Genomic DNA, 14,702 nt, shown 5'->3' on the forward strand with positions numbered 1-14,702 from the left:
CAGCAGCTCTCTGCAGCTCCTACTTGATGCTGCTGGTATCCACATATTTCAGATGAGGAAACTGAGGGTCAGATAACTTGCTAGAAGACCCATCTAATAAGTAGCATAGATAGTATTTAAATCTGATCTGCTGGTGCCAACACTCCAGCTTTCTATGCCAGCATCAAAGCGGATGCGAGATTTACTGAATGTCACTTCCACTGAATTCATTTTATTGAGCCCTTGTTATGTTAGTGCCCAGCAAAAGTGACAAAGACAGGTAAGCTCTCTGCATTCAAGGAGTTTATGTTATTGGATGAAAGCACGTAAGCCAGTAAACAGATCCATATAATTTCATATGGCGAGAAGCATAATGAAAATGGAGCTGGCCAGGACACCATCAGCAAGCAGAACAAAAAAGCAACCTACACTGTGGGAGAATATATTCATAAATGATGTATTTGACAAGGGCTTAACATCCAAAATATATAAAGAGCTCATATGTCTCAATACCAGAAAACAACCCAATTAAAAAGTGGGCATTTTTTCAAGGAAGAAATACAGATGGCCAAGAGGTACATGAAAAGATGTTCCACCTCGTTAATCATCAGGGAAATGCAAATCAAAATCACAATGAGATATCACCTCACACCATTCAGAATAGCCACTGTCCAAAAGACAAGAAATCAGAAGTGTTGGTGAGGATGTGGAGAAACTGGAACCCTCTACACTTTAGGGGGAATGTAAATTGGTTCAACCATTGTGGAAAGCAGTATGGAGGTTCCTCAGAAAACTAAACATAGAAACACCATATGACCCAGTAACTCCACCCAAAGAAAAAAAATCTCTGATTCAAAAATATGTATGAACCCCTATGTTTATTGCCACATTATTTACAATAGCCAAGATATGGAAGCAACCAAAGTGTCCATCAATAGATGAATGAATAAAGAAGGTGTGGTATATTTACACAATGGAATATTATTCAGCCATAAAAATGAAAATCTGCCATTTGCAACGACATGGATGGACCTAGAGGGTATTATGCTCGGTGGAATAAGGCAGAAAAAGACAAGTACCATATGATTGCACTTATATGTTGAATCTATAAACAAAACAAAAAATGAACAAAATAGCAGTAGACTCATAACACTGAGAATTGATTGGTGGATCACTTACCATGGGGACAGGGGTGCAGTGGGTGAATGAAAAAGGTGAAGGGGATAAAGGCAAAAAAATCTCAATATAAGTTGGTCATGGGGATGGTAGGGCAGGATAGAGAATATGGTCAATGATTCTGTAACAACCTTCTATGTTGACAGATAGTAACTGCACTAGTGGGGGTGAGAATTTTATAATGTATGTAACTGTTGAATCACTGTGTTGTATACTTGAAACCAATGTAATATTGTTTATCAACTGTACTTCAGGTAATATATATATTTGGAGTCAGGTAGACCTGGTTATAAATCCTGAATATAGCTTTGAGTAGGAGCCTTGCAGTATCTTTCACGATGCTAAGACTACAGTAAACAATCATTACATTTTTGTTGACCAACATTGATTTATTAGCCAGTCAAGTAAATAAAAGAAAGAAAATGGAGTTGGCTATTGCAGAAGGGCTACCTCCGACTAAGCCTTCCTGAAGGAACTTAAACGCTTGAGCTGGGATGTGGGAGATACAGAGGAGCCAGGCCTGCAAAGACGCTGAAGGAGTGTGAGAACCAGCAACAGGAGGTCAGCAGGCATGTGATCTGGATTCTGGGGAAACTCAAGGGAGGCACGGTGGCTGGAACATGAGAAGGGATGGGACACGGGGGGCTGGCACAGCCCAGATCACGGGGGCCTTGTACTGCAGGTTATAACATGGTTTTGATTGTGATTCTCAGGGCAGAGGAATGTTTTAGAAGGTTTAAGGCAGAGGAGTGCTATGATCAGATGTATATTCCAGCATGCTCTTCCTAGGTGCTGGGTGGAAAATGATTTTAGAGGCACCAAGAGTGGAAGCTTGGGGGTCTAGCAAGGAGACTGTTGTGTTTGTCCAGACAAGAGATGATGGTCATTAATACCAGGTCATTAGTAGTGGTGGGGAGAAGCAAATAACTTCCCCAAATACGTCAGAGGCAGAATCATTTGGACTGGTGATGTTAGGTTGTCAGGGGTAAAGGATAAAAATGTCCAGTAATGACCCTCAGGTTATGGCCTGGGCAACAGGTTATCATGAAAGCAGTTTGATGAGATGGAAGGGGCTGGAGTGAAGGAAAAGCCATGCATTCGTGTGTGGACATACTAATGTTGATGTGCCTGTCAGACATCACATGGAAATGTCAAGAGAATGATTCTGTATGTTAGTTTAAAGCTCAAAATAGGGGCCTGGACTAGAGATTTGGAAGTCACCGTCATACGTGATAGTAACTGAAAGCACAGAAGTGGACGAGCTCACCTGAGGTAGGAGAGAGGGAGGGGTTCGAGCCTAGAACAGAGGGCAGGGAGGAGGAAGGGGCCAGAAAGGCAGCTCAAGAAATAACAAGACAGACAAAAATCTAGAAAAGTGCAGGGTCATAGAATAAGGGGCAGTGGGGCAGGCAGAGTGACCAGTTGTGTTGAGGATCACTGGGGTTGCAGTAGAACTAATACTTAATGAAAAGTGTCCACTATACTTAGGAATATGAGGTTATGGGTGGCTTTTTAGAGTCATGGCATTAGAACGTGGAAGCAGACATCTGGTTGGGGAGGGGAGGGGTAATCAGGAAGGGAAAAATACCAAATAGGAAGTACAGTCGGTTCTTGCCCAGTTTGCAGAAAATGAAAACAAAATAAAACAAAAACAGCCTTGATCGATACACAGGTGTGATCAATACACAACTAAACAGGAGAAAGATGGGAGACACAGACACTACCTGGACTACCTTAGTGAAAGTTAGATTATCAATTGGGTGTGTGTGTGGCCGTGCAAGCATTTCGCTACAGGCTCACCTAAAATGAACTGATGAAGGTTAAACAAAGTGACTGGTAAAGGTAAACATGCAGGCGACAGCAAAAATAATTCAGGAGTAGTCATACTGATATCAGAAAAGAATAGAATTTAAGGAAAACAGTAACTGATAGAAGCAATCATAATAGTACATTCAAGACTTTAATAGTGCCTAGTAACATTCCATCACAATATATATAGCAGAGATGCAAAGAACAGCAGTAGAATTTCATGAAAACCACAGTCTTACCCAAAAAAGAGGGAGGATTTTTATAATATGCATATCTGTTTCGAATATCCATGGAGCCTGTACAAAAATGTAGGATATAATAAGACCATAAGCAACACATTATAGACTACATTTCCTGACCACCCACCAGGCAATAAAATGAGAACTCATAGCAAAAGTATAATTGAAAAAAAATACTAAAAATACTAGAAAGTAAAATACTCTAAGTAATTCTTAGATCAAAGAGAAAAATTATAATCAGAGTTTAAAATAATAAAAATGAGAAAACTCTGTATCCAAAATATACACAAAAGCTGTACTTAGATAAAAATTTAGAGCTTTTTATGCTTTTTTTATCCATGAACAAATAAAAATAAATCAAGCAATCAATTCAAGATACTAAGCAATCAATTCAAGAAGCCAGAAAGTGAACCAAATCTAGGAAACGCAGGAGGAAAGAATAAAAACGTGAGATTGAGATGTACACGCAAGAGGTGTATCTTTGAAAAGACCAATAAAATAGGCGCTTTTGACAAGCCGAACAAGAAAAATAATATCTAAATGCATGATATGAATGAAAAGAGGGATTAACCGTAAGAATAATAAGCTAACGATTTTGAACATTTTAATTAAAGGGCTCTTCCAGGAAAAGAACAATTTTGATGGATAATACAGTTCCATAGAGCAAAAACCATAAAGGAAGTTGAAGAATGTCAGTGAATTTCGGTACCCAGATAACTTAATAGGCAAAGTCTTTCAAATCTTTAAGGGACCAATATCTCCTTTAGATTTTAAACTTAGAACACAGAGCATAGAAAACGATGGGAAACAGCTTAATTCACTGTAGGAAGCTAGTTTAACCCTGACTTGCAAGAATACTTAAGAATATTTTGGAAGAGTAATGTAGGCATTATTTGCCCTACCAGGAATTACAGCTTATTCTGAAGACACAAGAGTCAAATATATTTTATAAGAGTGGCATTCCAAATCACTGCGGAAAGCATGAATTATCCATTGTGTTTAGCTAACTGATTATCTGGGAAAAAAATTAAAGTACATCATGCTGTATACCAAAATAAACCCTACAGTCAACTAAATATTTAAATAAAATGGTTAAAGCACTTAAAGAAAATACAGGTCAGGATTTATAAATCATGATTTGGAGAACTCTAATGCCCAAATATAAAGGTAGAAACCAATAACAGAAAGATTGAGGGAGATGAGCACATCATTAGTGGAAATCCAGCTTGGCACATGTTTTCTAGGAAATCATTGGGCCATAGGATTAAAAACAACAAAAATGGAGTCAAGACTTGAAGAAGAAATTTTTGGAAGGAGGTGGATACAAGGCCTCCACGTTTCTTGCATTGTTCTAGTTCGCTCAGACTCCCATCATCTCTCACCCGTACTCCTTGACTAGCCTCCTAACTAGACCAGGTTCCTCATTTTCCTCTTTTAATTTCCTCTTCCATTTTTTAGTGTCAATGATCCTAAATATAAACATGTCCATATTCCTTTGCAAGGGCCTCCTATGTCCCTGTCACCTACAGGACTAAGGCCACTCTTCTTAACTTGGCCTGCAGGGGGGTCTCCATGTTCTGCCCCCTGCCCAGTTCTCTAGGCATACCTTTCCCCCCACTGTTTTGCTGTCCATTGCTAATACCCATCTGCTCATATTTTTACAGATACATCTCTTCTGTTCATATTACTCTTTCCATATAAAATTCAGTCCTGTCCTCCTCTTTCCCTGTCACTCTAACTCTTTGCTATAAAAGCTTCTGAGAAAGCTTTCTATGACTTTCTGGGCTGAGTTAGATACCCCTCCATTTGTTCCCATAGAACACTGTTACCTGCTTACTCCACATTATGTTTGTAAGGCTTATTCATGTTGTTGTGTAAGTAGTTGTAGCTTGTTCATTCACATTCCTGTATTCAATTATAAGACTATACCATAGTTATTATTATTGAATAATTTCTCCTGATTTTGGCTACTATGAGTGGTGTTCCTATTATCATTCTTGTGCATGTATATTGGTGAATGTCTGTGCAGACTTCTGTTGGTATATATCTAGGACCCAACCTGCTCACTCATAGGAGGAGGTAGGCAGAATACTAAAAACAGACCCTGAGATTCCACGTCCTAATGATAGACTACTCAGGTGGGCTTTACAATAGGGAGATACTCAGGTGGGGCTAATCTAATCACACTGGCTGCTTTAAAAGCAGAGAGGTTCTCTCCAACTGGGAGCCAAAGAAGAGTCAGATTTAAAACATAAGGGTTACGTGCTGCATCATTGGTGGCTTATTATGGGGGTCCATATGCAAGGACTGGAGGGTGGCCCCCAGGAGCTGAGGGTGGCTCTCAGTTCACAGCAAGGAAATAGGACTCTTCAACTTCAAGGATTTGAATTTTGCTGACAGTCTGAATGAACTAGAATGTGGATTTCTCCTCAATGCCTCTAGAAGAAGATGCAGTTCTCCCAATATGAGGATTTCGGCCCTGAGCAGCCACACCGTGCCAGACTTCTGATCTATAGAACTGTGAGCTAATAATAGTTTTGTTTTAAGCCACTATGTTTATGGTTATTTGTTGCCCAGCAATAGAACACTAATACCTAGACTTTGCATGTGTTCATTTTTGTAGATGCTGCCAACAGTTTTTCAAAGTACCAACTTAGGTTTTCACCAACAGTGTATGTTCAGTTGCTTCATAAAATTAACACATGTTGCTGTTAGTGTAGTCATAGAATATACAACACCTAGTAGAAAATTGCCTAAGTATTAATTAAATGTCTAAGTATTAATCATGAATGAAATAAAATTAAAAGTGAAGTGCATTGAATTTCTCATGTAAAACAGAAAATATTAATAAATTATAATATCCATTTCTTAAAAAAAACTCTGTAAAAAGAAATCAATGAGTTATCCTTGACAAAGCAATTATTTGTGTCCAAGGAATTGTCATGAATGCATAGATTAAGTTGCAAAAGTGTACGTGGTAGTAGTGTTTATAATAGTGAAAATTTGAAAACAAGTCTCAACTTCAGTTCTCATGGGTCATTTAAGTAGCAATGGAATATTCAGCATTCATTACAAATAATGTAGAACAGCTTTTCACCAGAGATATTCTGTAAATATTAATTTTCCAAATGTGACATTATAGAAGGATCCCGTGATGAAATACGTTGAATACTTTGGCATGGTGAACCAGATTTCTCTACTGGAGCTCTTTTCAGGCTTTTGCTTTAATCTAATAGGCATTGATAGCATCTGAGGGGCTGATAGTGCAGAACTGCACAAACCTATTTGATTATGATTGCTTTTCTTTGTTTTGGGAGCATTGTGCAAATTAGTGTTTAAAAAAATGACATAGAAATATGTTCACATTATAGTTGGTGCAAAAATGAGTATGAATAGCATAGTCCCATTTTAAAACATGTAGGAAAAAGGCTAGAAGGATTTAAAGGATATTACACAAAAATGTTAACTCTGTTTATCTTGATGGACAATATTTAATTTATTCCTTATCTACATTTGTCTAAAGTTTCTACCAAGTGAATACGTATTCCATTTGTAAAAAGGGAAAAAGAGGAAATGCCAGAAGTCAATCTAAATACCATCTCTTCAGACAGCAACACTAAACCCCTAGCTCTCACGCCGGGGTTGCCTTGCTATACAGTCTGGCCTTAATTAAATTAGATTTGTTAAAGTTCTGCTTCTGGAGTGCCGGCGCATGTCAGGCCAACCTGGGCTCAGCCCCTCCGGGTGTTTTGGGTGGACCTGGGGTGGCCTCTGGGGCTGCTGCCCTGGCCCAGCAGCCAGTCCTCGCATGCTCCTATCTGTGCTCCAGATCTCCCGTTCCGCCCGGCACTGTAACTCTGCTTTCTTGAGTTTCATCTCTTCTGAGCACAGCTTCTGCTCTTTCCATCTTCACTATCACCTCAGTTCTTCCCCTGAAGGTTTTCTGAAAAGACCGAGTCGCGTTCAAATCTTAGCGGGCAACCAGGTCTAGGCAAAGCACTTAATTTCTCTCTCAGTTTCCTTCAAGTGTCTTTGGATATGTAATATCCCATGGTATTGTTAGGATTGAATCAATGATTTAACCATAGTACCTGGCCCAGTACTAGGTTTCAACAAATGCTTGTTCTTCCAGTTAACTTCCCCAGAGTTAATAGGGCTTTCAGTTCATAACAAGGGTTACAACTCCGTTTCTCCCTCGTGGGTGGGGCCTGTTTTCTTCATCAGCCTTTCTTTATAGAAAGAGCCCGACATGGGGCAGGGGTGGTTTGCGGGTGGATTGCAGCATCAGCAAGCCAAGGCTGGCCTCTGGTCAGATCTGATCCTCAGTCTGTTTTTATACAGCCAGCAAGTTAAGAATGGTCTCTACACCTTTATAAATGGTTGGAGAAATCAAAAAGAATTTTATTGCAGACACGTGAAAATTGACATGAAATTCAAATCTCAGTGTTCATAGTTTTACTGGAACAAAGCCACTCATTCATTTACCTACTGTCTACGGCTGCTGTCACACAGTGAGAACTGAGTACTTGTGACAGAGATTGTACAGCTTGCAAAGCCTAAAATATTTACTGTTTATCTGGCCCTTTACAGAAAGTTTGCCAGTCTCTGCTCTGGGCTATTTCTTATCTAAGTATTTCTTGAAAGCAAGCTTCAACTATGCAAGGCATTGCTCACTGGATTGTATTTTTTTTTTTAATCAGAATAATTATCTTTTGAAGTTTCCATTTTCATCCCTTTTCTTCAACCCCACGGAAGTCTGTGAGGGTTGGGTTCCCAAGCCTGGCACAGCTGAGGCTCCGTGTTTCCAGAGGCTCTCCTTGTCTGTTGGTTGGAAGCTACCAGGTCAGTGGTCGAGACTAGCTTTTAAGGGTTCAATGTTTAGGTTATGTATCTTTTTTTTTTCCTTTTATTTTTTTAATTAAGGTACACAATCTTATGAAGGTTTCACATGAGCAACATTGTGGTTACTACATTCACCCATATTATCAAGTCCCCCCCGACACACACCCTTGCAGTCACTGTCCATCAGCATAATAAGATGCTACAGAGTCACTACTTGTCTTCTCAGTGCTCTACTGCCTTCCCTGTGACCCCTCCTACCTTATGTGTGCCAATCATAATGCCCTTTAATCCCCTTCTCCCTCCCTCCCTACCCACCCTCCCCATCTACCCTCCCCTTTGGTAACCACTAGTCCCTTCTTGGAGGCTGTGAGTCTGCTGCTGTTTTGTTCCTTCAGTATTGCTTTGTTGTTATACTCCACAAATGAGGGAAATCATTTGGCACTCATCTTTCTCTGCCTGGCTTATTTCACTGAGCATAATACCCTCTAGCTCCATCCATGTTGTTGCAAATGGTAGGATTTGTTTCTTTCTTATGGCTGAATAATATTCCATTCTGTGTATGTACCACCTCTTCTTTATCCATTCATCTACTGATGGACACTTAGGTTGCTTCCATTTCTTGGCTATTGTAAATAGTGCTGCAATAAATATAGAGGTGTATATGCCTTTTTTAATCTGGGATCTTGTTTTCTTTGGGTAAATTCCTAGGAGTAGAATTCCTGGGTTAAATAGTATTTCTATTTTTAGTTTTTTGAGAAACCTCCATACTGCTTTCCACAATAGCTGAACTAATTTACATTCCCACCAGCAGTGTAGGAGGGTTCCCCTTTCTCTGCATCCTCACCAGCATTTGTTGTTCCTTGTCTTTTGGTTTACATATCTTTTAAAATATTATTCCTTCAGATATTTTTTTCACAGGTTCTAATTGATACTTAAATAGCAGTGCCTTAGAGAGCTTCCTTTGTCATGGATTCCCTTGTTATTAGGTTTATAAACAAGCATCTGAGAAGATGCCCTTTAAAGGGGCCTTGTGATCTCCTTGCAATGTGAGGATTTCTGAGCAGTGTGACCACTTTTCATCTTCCTGTTCCTGTGGAGGAGAGATGTTCAGATACTAATGATAAGTATTCTGTTTTATATGGCAAAAGGCAACCCCTCAACAGGGACACAAGAGTATCTTGGATAGAATCTAAACAGAAAGATTTTTTTTTCCTCCTTTCTCCTTGGATAATGGGTGTTTAGGTGGAGAGTGCACCCCACGTGTTTGGGTTGTGTAAGTTAACGGCTTTGCTGGGTGTAAATAATTGGAGGGTGAGTCTAGCACACCATCCATTCCATTATAGTTTTTCTATAAAAGTAAAAATCTTTATTAAGCAAAGCTAACACTAATTCAGGTGGTACACAGGAGAGCAGGATTTAAAGGGCCACAGACCTTTGAAGGATGATAATTATGCCAAACCGAACACGATTTTGCTTCTTCTAAGAGACACCTTCACCTCATTCTCAGGTTCTCTCTGACAGAAATATCATACCCCCAGGGATTCATAGCAGGTAGGCTTTCTTCTGATGCCAGCTCTAAACAACCACATTTACCCAAGCAAGTGCTTTTGCTTTCTGTTAATCCTGGGAAAAACCTTAGGGTCTTATATTTTTGCATTTTTATGCTGCAAACCACCAAATGTTTATAGAATTTCCGCATTTTCCTGAAGCAGCAGGATGCCAGCTCTAGTATACAGCTTCTGTTTCAGTCCCTTCTCGTTCAGGCCTCATCTCTATTGGGGTCTTCCTTTAGCTGCTCTGGCATATTTTAGACCCCTGCCTAGGCTAGACTCTTTACTCTTTTGCATATTTAAACACATACTTGACAGGCCAAAATAGTTCTGAAATAGACAAGGGTCTCCCATAGAGGAAGTGCCAAGTTGTTTATAGCATCTCCAAGCTTTTATTATTTTTTTAGGATGTGATCACTAATTTCATGATAGAGTGTTTATGCTGTCTGAGATTTCAACTAACTTTCCGCATTTTTAAGGGAGTCCTGGATAAGTGTATTTTAAATGACTTGTTTCTCTGTCTTTCTGAGTCGAAGATCAACATTGATATGGAATCTGTTGTTCCTAAGTACCTCTGATAATGGCTAAAATTTGTTTTCCTGTTTTATAGAAATTGAAGTGGCTTTTAAAAACCTACAGTCACCTTCTGTGTTTCTGTGCTGGTCTTAGGTAATCAGCTCTGGGCATCCTAAAAAATAATTTTCTGTTATCCCCACTCATGGAAATGCCAGTTGGCTTGTGAGGAATTCACCTGAATGAGTCAATTGTAATATGTATTTCAGTTACATTTACTTTTATTATCAAGGCTTATCATTTGTATTTTTTTCTCTTCAGACTCCTATAAAGGAATGTCTCAACATTTAAACGTCTACTTTTTAAGTGTCCTTCAATTTAAATATCTGAGATTCTATATGTACTCCATCAAGTGTTTCATAATGAGGCTGCCTGAAGTTCACTTTTGAAACTGGCATTTATTTAGTTTTCCTGTTTCCCAATCCATGCCCCCCAAGCCCCGATACCTTATTTGAAATCTTGATGCATATGGAAACACACTTGAAAAACAAGCTCAACATATTTGGGGGAAGTATACTGATGAGGAAACGTTGCTCATTTAAAGGCTGGAATAAACCTCTTTTTGAGATGAGGGAGCGAGTGGATAAGAGTGAAAGGGGGATAGGAGGCTAAGTAAACTGTAAAGTTTTTCACTAGAAAATGTTACACTTAAGAGAAATGAGATACAAAGGTCAAAGGATTCTGTGCATTACTCAGATGATGTAACATTGGTGTCAATCATGGAAGGCTCAGTTTTAAAACAAAGATTTGGCCACTCATTCTTCTGGGCTCCTGTAGTACACATTATGAAATTATAGCAGTTTGCTTACTCTGTCTTTTTCTACTAGGCTCTTAATTCCTTGGCTGTGTCACTTCTGTTAGTGCAGCATTCCTGCAACCTGTTCTTTGGGGTTCCCATACTTTGTGCCTCCTACCAACATTGGGAAAGAGAAGGGTTTTTGTCTTCTATATTTGCTAAGTTGGGCTATGTGAGTCTGGAACTGCAAAAGACCATCTTTCCTGGCTCTATGAAAAAAGAGCTGTGTGTGCAGGAGGAAGAAAAGCAACATAAGCAGGGGAAGGGCTCAGATGTGGAACCAGATGGAGCCCTGAGGCTATGTGAAACCTTGATACAGCTGTGCCTGAATCCTATCTCATGCCTGTACTTCCCAGTTATAGATGTAAATGAATTTCCTATTTTTTTCAGTTTGTTTGAATTCGGTTTTTACAATGTTGACAATGTTGTAAATAAAGAGGTAAACTGAGGCAAGCTCAGATGATCAAAATGGTTTATTTGGGAATGGGAATAGCAGAAGAATTAGAGTTTTGGAAACACATGCTGCAGAAAACTATAAGCCAGTCCAATGAGGGTTTGGGGTGGGCTGTATTTAAAGGCATGGAGAGCAAAGATGGGGGAGTCCAGTTAGAGTCCAAGTAGCAAGTTCATTGGTTTGAGGAGGGGAGAGATTCATGGCTGATATTCATTGATCAGGAGATAAGTCTCAGTCTTGTGTAAATTTATAGCAAATCAGTCTCTCACTTCTTAAATTCTGTTATGAGGACACATGCATGAGATTGTCCATTTCATATCCTCTGGCTCCATTTTAGACTGAAATCCTTTCACAACATTTTTAAACCAAGAATTTTGCCACAAAGCTGGCAAAGTCTCTACAGAAAGTTGGTGAAAAATGTTTGTCAAATAAGAAAGCAATAAAACGATCCTTCAAATCTCTATCATGTTTTTTTAGACAGTGTTACAGGCATGTATCATGCAGATTTTGAAATTTTGGTTCCAATCCACCACAATAATGTGAATATCACAATAAAGTAAAAATCAATAAAATAAAAAACAAATAAAGTTTCCTAGTGCATATAAGTTATATTTACACTATATTATAGTCTATTGAATGTTCAATGCTATGTTTAGACATAGCATTATGTCTAAACAATGTTCATACCTTAATATAAAGATCCTTTTAATTTTAAAAATGTTCATGTTGATATTTTGACCTCTTCTCATGAATAACAAATGTTCTTCATGGCCTCTAAATGGTGAATCCAAAAGATTTTCCAATGACTTTGCCTGGATCCATCATTATGGCAGCTATAGCCTTACAAAATGATTGACTTAAGGGGGCATTATGATTAGCATGTATAATGTGGCGGGGGGCATGGGGAGGGCTGTGCAACACAGAGAAGACAAGTAGTGATTCTACAGCATCTTTCTATGCTGATGAACAGTGACTGTAATGGGGATTGTGGGGGGGAACTTGGTGAAGGAGGGAGCCTAGTAAACATAATGTTCTGCATGTAATTGTAGATTAATGATAACAAAATTTTAAAAAATGATTGACCTAAATAATAAGACCTGAAAGTCAAAATGACTTCTTGATCCATGGGCTGTAGAATGAATGTTGTGTTAGCAGATGTGAGAACATGAATCTTATACATCTCCATTAGAGTTCTTGGGTGAGCAGGTACATTGTCAATGAGCAGTAATATTTTACAAGAAATATTTTTATCTGAGCAGTAGGTTTCACCAGTAGGCTTAAAATATTCAGTAAAACATGTTGTAAACAAATGTGCTGTTATCCAGACTGCTGTTCCATTTTTAGAGCACAGAGTAGATTTGGCATAATTCTTAATGGCCCTAGCATTTTGGGAATGGTAAATGAATGTTGGTTTCAAATTAAAGTCACCAGCTGTATTAGCCCCTAACAAGAGAGTCAGCCTGTCCTTTGAAGGTTTGAAGCCAGGCATTGACTTCTTCTCTCTAGTTATGAAAATCTTAGATGCCATATTCTTCCAATTGAAGGCTGTTTTGTCTACATTGAACATCTTGTTTAGTACAGCCACCTTCATGAATTATCTCAGCTTGATCTTCTGGGTAACTTGCTGCAGCTTCTACACCAGCACTGGCTGCTTCACCGGCCCTTTCCTGTTATGGAGACGGCTTCTTTCCTTGAACCTCATGAGCCAGCCTCTGCTGCTTCAAACTTTCTGCAGCTCCCTCACCTCTCTTTTCCTTTACAGAATTGAGGAGGGTTAGAGCCTTGCTCTGTATTAGGCTTTGGCTTAAGGGAAAGCTGTGGCTGCTTTGATCTTCTATCCAGACCATGAAAATTTTCTCCATATCAACAATAAGGCTGTTCTGCTTTCTTAGCATTCATGTGTTCACTGGAATAGCCATTTTAATTTCCTTCAAGAACTTTTCCTTTACAGCCACAATTTGGCTTTTTGGTGTAAGAGGCCTACCTTTCAGCCTGTCTCGACTTTCAACATGTCTTCCTCACTAAGCTTAATCATTTCTAGCTTTTGATTTAAAGTGAGAGAAGTGCAACTCTTCCATTCGCTTGAACACTTGGAGGCTGTTGTAAGGGTGTTCACTGGTCTAATTTCAATATTACGTCTCAGAGCATAGGGAGGACTGAGGAGAAGGAAAGAGAGGTGGTCAGTGGAGCAGTCAGAACATTTGTTCATTGATTAAATTCCATATATGCACACAGTTCTTAGCCCCCCAAACCCAACAATAGCATCAAAGATCACTGGTTACAGTTCACCAAAACAAATATAATAACTAAAAAGTTTGAAATATTCCAAGAATTACCAAAATGTGACAGAGAGACAGGAAGTGAGCAAATGCTGTTGGAAAGATGGTGCCTATAGGCTCTCTTGTCACCGGGTTGCCACAAACTTCAGTTCTTAAATTAGTACCTGCAAAGTCAATAAAGTGAAGCACACAAAAATGAGGCATGCCTGTGTATAGTTTATTATGGTAAGTCCAATAAAATTGTGATGTTTCATTGACCAATGGCCCTTTTGGGGGCTGTTTTTGCAGAGTGAGGAGGGGTGGGGGACTTAAGTGATAATTTTAATGAAGGAGGAATCCCTCCCTACCCTTTACTTTTTTGTTCTCAATCTGAAAAATTTGACTTGTTTTAAATTGCCTATACCTATTCTGCTACTTAAGCAGTATTTTCATTGTTTACAATTTTTAATCTCTGATTCCTAGTAAATTGCCCAAGAGCAAACAGGTAAAAACAATGTTTCCTGCATTTAATTCAAAGAGAGATAACATCTGTTCACTCCAAGGAGCTTTTACAAATTTTTTAATGCATTTTTTTAAAGCAGCCACTTTGTTCTCTAAATCACTTAAATTTTTCTTCCATTCAGGGATGCCACTTCACCTTTTGTCAACACCTTCTACGTTATCTACTGAGTATTTCTCTCATACTTAGGCAACTTCAATAGATTTTTTTCAAAAAGAAAAACCAAAAATGTTTAACAGGATAATCAATTTTATGGCATTTTCCCCAAAAAGACCAAAAACTTTTTATAAACATCAGATTGTGAAAGCAATATGTAAAAAGCATTGTCTAGATTATTTCTCATTAATTTAATCTTCTATAGAGAAAAGGATGGAAATTGTCATACACTGCTGGTGGGATCGCAAATTGGTGCAGCCACTATGGAAGGCAATGCGGAAGTTTCTCAAAAAACTCAAAATAGAAATACCATATGAGCCAGCAATTCCACTTCTGGGAATTTACCTGAA

Source organism: Manis pentadactyla, chromosome 3, assembly GCF_030020395.1.
Source record: "Manis pentadactyla isolate mManPen7 chromosome 3, mManPen7.hap1, whole genome shotgun sequence".
In the NCBI taxonomy this organism is placed as follows: domain Eukaryota; kingdom Metazoa; phylum Chordata; class Mammalia; order Pholidota; family Manidae; genus Manis; species Manis pentadactyla.